Source organism: Humulus lupulus, chromosome 8, assembly GCF_963169125.1.
Source record: "Humulus lupulus chromosome 8, drHumLupu1.1, whole genome shotgun sequence".
Classification (NCBI taxonomy): Eukaryota; Viridiplantae; Streptophyta; class Magnoliopsida; order Rosales; family Cannabaceae; genus Humulus; species Humulus lupulus.
Genome location: NC_084800.1, coordinates 159,117,369 through 159,123,898, shown reverse-complemented (window position 1 = coordinate 159,123,898; position 6,530 = coordinate 159,117,369). Strand labels below are relative to the sequence as shown.

The following is a 6,530-nucleotide window of genomic DNA, read 5'->3' as shown; positions in this document are numbered from 1 at the left end:
GATAGCAGGAAAAGTCACAACGGGGCATTATAATTGACTTTGGACAAGTCAGGGGTATTTTAGGTGTCGGGTAGTGGTTTAGACTATCGGGTGATGAAAATAAATAATTGGAGATATATTTGAGGTTAAGATGTCTAGGCGGGATTACTGGGGGATTTTACCGTTTTGGCCTCGGGGACGCTTCCGGCACCCCGAGCTTTGGGATTAGTTTAATAAAATAAGGGTATACTTGGAAGACTTAGGAAAATATTAGACAGAAAATTATAAACCGACCCTAACTCTCTTTTTCTCTCTCTTTTCTCTTGGCTAAGGGAGAACTTCTGAATTTGAGAGGAAATAGTTGGAATTGAGCTGTGTTTTAGGGAATTGAAGGGAATAAATAGGAGGGTTAACTCAGGAACTGATCAAGTTCTGAGCTAGTGCTAAGGTAAGTATTGAATTTTCGTTTCTAAGGTTAGGAATTCAAAGAAAATGGCTGAATCTTAAATGTCTGTGGTTTTTGGAATTTAAGGTGGGATTGAAGCTTGAAACTTTGAAGATAGGTCAGGGGACTCTAGGAGAATCGATTCTACAGTTGAGGTAAGGTTTAATTCAAAGTTTGATGGTTGAATTTGAGAGTTTTCATGGCTGGTTTTGGGTTCTATGGGTTTGAAATTTCAGAAATTGGAATTGGGATTTTAGGGAGTCTTAGGCTGGATTTCTGGTTGGACTACGTTGCTTTAATCATTCTAATGTTGTTAATATTAATTGGTTTTTGGTTTGGGGGCTTTGGGATAGCTTTAGGTGAGGTTTGGAGATTGAAAATGGTGGTTTTTTCTGGGTTCGAAGGGTCGGGCCGCGGCATGGTTCTTGGTGAGCCGCGGCCCTTCAAGGGTGTTGCATGCTGAGGAAGAAGGGCGGGTCGCGGCATGGCCCAAGCAATGCCGCGGCCCTTACCTGTTTTTGTGCCTTGGATGGCTCTGTTTAGGGGCCATGCCGCGACATGGGTGGCCTATGCCGCGGCGCTTAAGGGATTTTGGGATTTTGAGATTTTAGGCTTGGAAATTTAACCTAAGGTGCTCGGGGTTAAGTCTTTTACTATATTTGGTGAAGTTCAATGTTCCGAGTACTAGAACTTGGCTTGGGAGCTCATTTAAGGTTGTTAATGGTGTCTTCCCTCATGGTTGTGACTAGGTAACTAGCTAGGACTCGAGGATCGGATCGCGCTCAAGGAGTGTCGCCCATAGCTAATTCATCTGAAAGCTAAAGGTAAGAAAACTGCACCCGGTTGTATGTTTGTGATGGGACTAAGTGCTCCCGAGAATTGTATCGTGTCAATGATGGTATTACGCCATGGGACATGTAAAAGCGGCCTAAGAGTGTCGTACATGATATTAGCGCACAGAGCGCAGGTTGGCCACTGGTAGCCAAAGACAACGGGATAACAGAGGGGGTAGCCTGAGGGCGCCAGCCCTAGTTATCATTTGTAAACTGTAAATGACATGAGTTGATATGCTTATTAGTTGAAATACCTGATTATACCGATTGATGACATGGTTGAGATTATGTAACACTACAACAAAATAGAGGTTTTATGACTTTAATTGGGAGACATTGGAAGTCTACAATGTCTCCCACTTAGTGAGACGTTGTTGCTAGGGTCATTGTAGGTATATATCCCACGTCTCCCCCATTGGGAGACGTGCCTCACTTCCCACGTCTCCCACTGGGAGACATTGAAAGTCTCCCACATTTAAAAAAAATAAATTAAATAAATTTATAATTAATATTATTTTAATTTGATTTAATAATTAATTAAATTGAAAATAATATTAATTTAAATTGAAATAATATTAATTTAAATTGAAATTATTTTAATCTAAATTGAAATTAATTTAATAATTAATTAAATTGAAATAATATTAATTTAAATTGAAATTATTTTAATCTAAATTTAAATTAATTAAATTGAAATAATAATAATTTAAATTGAAAGAAAAAAATATATTTATTAGATATATACAAGAAATACAATATTTGTTAGAAATATTCAAAATGAACAAATATTGCATTGTGTATGAAGAAAGAGTTAAAAAATTAAAAAAAAAAAAAACCTATCAACGAGGTCGGTAACTTTGGATTATCGGCAACATATATGTCGCCCATTCTTGTCGCAACTCATCAATTTGTGCCTCTGTATATGATGTGCTTGTTAGCTGCAAGAAATATAAAGTAAAATATATTAATTAATTATTTGATTACATTTATAGTTTCAAAAATAATTTGTAAATTTTAATTAATAATACCGTTCTCAAGTAATGCCCGGGACTCGCATGTTCAATCAAGTAATTCCCGTTCTCAACTAATCGTTTATTATCCTAAATAATATCGGGCAGCATTTCCCCTATAATAGTGACCTAACCATCTGCATGTGAATAGCAAAACAAACAATTCAAACAACATACAATAAGTTTCTTCCTTATAGAATGCCTATATAAAATTAATTGTTTATTATCCTAGATAAAATCGGGCAGCATTTCCCCTATAATAGTGACCTAACCATCTACATGTGAATAGCAAAACAAACAATTCAAACAACATACAATAAGTTTCTTCCTTATAGCTCCGCAGCACACAGTCAAATTTCTCAGAACCTACTTCACTAATACACACAAGTTCTCAACCTTCCGTTATCACCGCAGCACACAATTTTAATCTCAGAACCTACTTCACTATGGATGAATATTTAAGATATTCAAACTCTTCTAACATTTGTTTAATAATATTAAAAGTAGAAGTAAGAGAATATATATTTACCTCTTGTAATTAATAATTCAAAAGCTAGCAAAATTACTTCAAGTAGTAATCGAATTCGCTATTAAATCCACAAACTAATATAAATAAATTAATAAATAATAAATAAAATATCACTAAATATCTAGCAATATATAACTTATTATTATAATTTTAGAAACTTAATTACCTCAAATGTGTGATTGATAGATATAGAAGTTTTGATACAAAGTACTCTCTAAAATCTCACCACCAAAATCACAACCTACGAAATTAAATTAATTAATATGTTAAACATTACTAAACAAATATCACTAAATTCCTAATAAGTAATTGATTGGTAAACAAATAAAAAAAAACTCCAATGAGCCACTAATTATAACCTAAACAAAAAATCAATAAAAAATTTCATAACCTAAAATCTCAATAATCAACAAAAACATAAATTTTTTCATATATTTATATTTTTAAAATTATTTAATAAATTTATTTTAACATAATAACTTTATATATATATATAAAAAAATAGTTAGAATTTAAAAAAAAAAAAAGTTTAAATATACATACAAAAATATATCTAAATTTTGAAATAAATAATGATAAAAATTTTAAAAAATCATGAACATATATATTATAATGAAATATATACAATGTGATAGGTTAAATTAAAAAAAAACTATGAAATCTTAAATCTATAAAAAACCTCCATGGAAAAACAAATAAATCTAACAATGTATAGAAAAAAATGCATAAAAATGTAAAACTAACACAAAATCATGTATATTACTCATCCTAATGCTAAACCAATGATTTTTTATCAAAATAATTAACTAAAATTCATAAAAATTAAAAAAAACTAACCTTGAAAACCCTAAAATCGCAGCCCCTTTCGTGCTCTCTGTTTGGTGTGCTCTCTCTGTTTGGTGTTATGAGGAAGAAGAAGACCCAAAATTCATTAAATGGCCAGGGGGACATCCAACGTCTCCCACTGGGAGACATTGAATGTATAGAGGGGTACATCCAACATCTCCCACTGGGAGACGTGCCACGTGTCCCACGTCTCCCAGTGGGAGACGTTGGATGTACCCCTCTATACATTCAATGTCTCCCAGTGGGAGACTGCCACGTGTCCCACGTCTCCCAGTGGGAGACATTAGATGTCCCCCTGGCCACTTCTCAACCTATTTCCAACGTCTTCCACCATTTTTAATGTCTTCCAATTGTAGTCATTAATAAAAACTTTCAATGTCTTACACCATTAGACATTTAAAACCCCTGATAAGTTTTAATGTCTTACACCAATAGTGTAAGACATTGTAGGGAGTCATTGTATATCAAATTTGTTGTAGTGTAATGTGATGTGAGATATTGAATTGTTGCTAATTGCTTATGCTTTGTTGTTGTTGTGTTTTCTTGCTGGGCCTTGGCTCACGGGTGCTACGTGGTGCAGGTAAAGGCAAGGGCAAGCTGGACTAAGCCTGAGGTGGAGAGCTCCGAGGTGAAATGTACATAGCCAGCTGTTCGATCGCCATGGTCGAGGAGTGAGTCAGGACAGGGATCACCTAACTGCTCGTTTTGCCTTAGTATGGCTGGTTTATGTATTTGAACCTTGTAACTTTTGTAAACGGCCTTTAAACTAATATTTTTGGGATCCCGTGCTAGTGAACAATGTTTCTTAATGAAAATGTAGCTTTTGAGACCAAAATATCTTAAACCCTAGTTCCTTTAGAGTCTCGTAGACACGCTTTCAACTAATAGACTTGACTAGCAAGTTTGGCACTTTACAAACACACAATGTAACGGTCTTGGCTATCCAGGGCGTTACAAGTGTCCAAGGTGGAGTGGTCAATTTGAGCAGGGTCATTTTGAGCACTAATTTGAGGGTTCAAATGGACTTCAACACATGGTTGCTTTGGACCTTCTAGGGACCTTAGGCATGAGATGTGGGTTCTTTATCAGTGTTGAATTTTGAGCATCCACGCCATATATATTGTAACACCCTCGCTTATTTTGGTTAAAACCATATTTGAGGTGTTACGTTTTAAAACTATATCATAATTTATTACTGCGGAAGTCTGGACATTTTTTTTTTTTAACTTGAAAACTTATTTCACATTATTTACATTAAACATAAAGTGTGTCTCAAACATATTATACATAAGTATTAAATAACCCAATTTATTTTCAAAACATAACTTCACACTTTATTACAAACATCTCACTGATAACTGAAATAACCCACAAAAGGTCGATATGTTCATATGTACAAATCAGGGTCAGGACCATGCTTCAGTTCTCCTCATGTCATTCACACATTTCTTTCTCTACCTGCAACACAAGACAACTGTGAGCCTAAAGCTCAGTAAGCAAAGTAATGCATGCAATGCTAATGATTACCCAATATCAATGGACATACACAACTTATTTTTAAATTTTGGGCCCCTTAATATTGTGCACACTGTTTGAATTGGTCAATGCCTGCAGGGCTTGTTACACATATAATACAAAATCCCATGGGTTCTCCTCCGGCTAGCCATCACCACAGTAGGGCACATTAAAAACCTTATTCCATCGTTGCCCCGTCGGGCTCAAGAGTTAAGGCGGCCACACACTATGGTGTCAATACATATAACAATAACTCATATGGAGGAAAAATAAAAACGGAAATATGGCAAACAATATAATTGGTTCACTAAAACCTAGCCCAAAATATTGGGTAGCCACTATAAGCCTACTATAGGCCTCCGTTTACACTTATTAACACTTTCATTTGCCTTTTCAAAACAGTGGCACTGAACTTAAACTTCTTATTACAACTTTCTTTTATGTTGCACAAAACTTGCAAAGGCATCATATAATTAATCATCATAATATCATGCATGGTCTTATATCATATAATAATTTACCATATCACTATTATGCCATGCATACAAATTTATGATGAAGTGTCACTGTATGTTAATACCACTTACTCACAAAATATTCATATAATGCATACTTTCACATAACACATAATTCTTGTGTTGCAGTTGAGTACTTTACTTACCTTCTGTCCAAAATATAATTCACCATGTAACAAGTGGTGTCAAAGGTATTGATGTGCTTATCCTGACAATGGCATGGATTTCTCATCATAATGATGGCAGTAATACATTGAACTCTCATTTAAAAATACCCATAAAACATCATATCAAATTTCATACCCGAAACATGCCTAAAATGCCTTAAACCACCTAGATCGAGCATTAGATTTATCTTAGACATTTGGAGAAATTTTGACAGAGTTTCCCCTTAATTTTAGCTATCCTCAAATATCAAAATCAACCAATAATCAACATCAAATAACCTGCCATAACCATATATATCTCAAATACCAACATAATTCATCATAAAGTTATCATATACCGATTTTGATAAAATTCTAATTTCCTAGATCATCACCTAAATTAAATGAGTCTCCACATCTATTCAAACATTTATAAATATATATACTCTCTTATAAACTCAATCAAATAACCAAAAATCATCTTGTACTCCAAGAACCCCAAAAACCTCATAAAACACAAAATTTCACTTACTAAGCAACTTTTCGGTGAAAACAATCTCTTCAAGCTTTTCTAAACCTCAAACCACTTGGAAACCCCAAGAAATACCTTAAAAAGGATAAAACACCATATATAAGCTTTCAGAAAAATTCAAAAACATGGTTTAACTTCCAAGTACAAGAACTTACCATAAAAAGGCTAGAACTAAGCTTA

At 34.1% G+C, this 6,530-nt stretch overlaps 1 long non-coding RNA gene across 1 annotated transcript; it reads right to left on the bottom strand.

Moving 5' to 3' along the window:
- Positions 1–4,930: 4,930 nt before the first annotated feature.
- Positions 4,931–5,881, bottom strand: LOC133794541 (uncharacterized). Its single transcript, XR_009875258.1, has 2 exons — positions 5,819–5,881; positions 4,931–5,100 (listed from the first exon to the last, which is right to left on the bottom strand). It is a non-coding gene; the product is annotated as an uncharacterized LOC133794541 (long non-coding RNA).
- Positions 5,882–6,530: the final 649 nt, after the last annotated feature.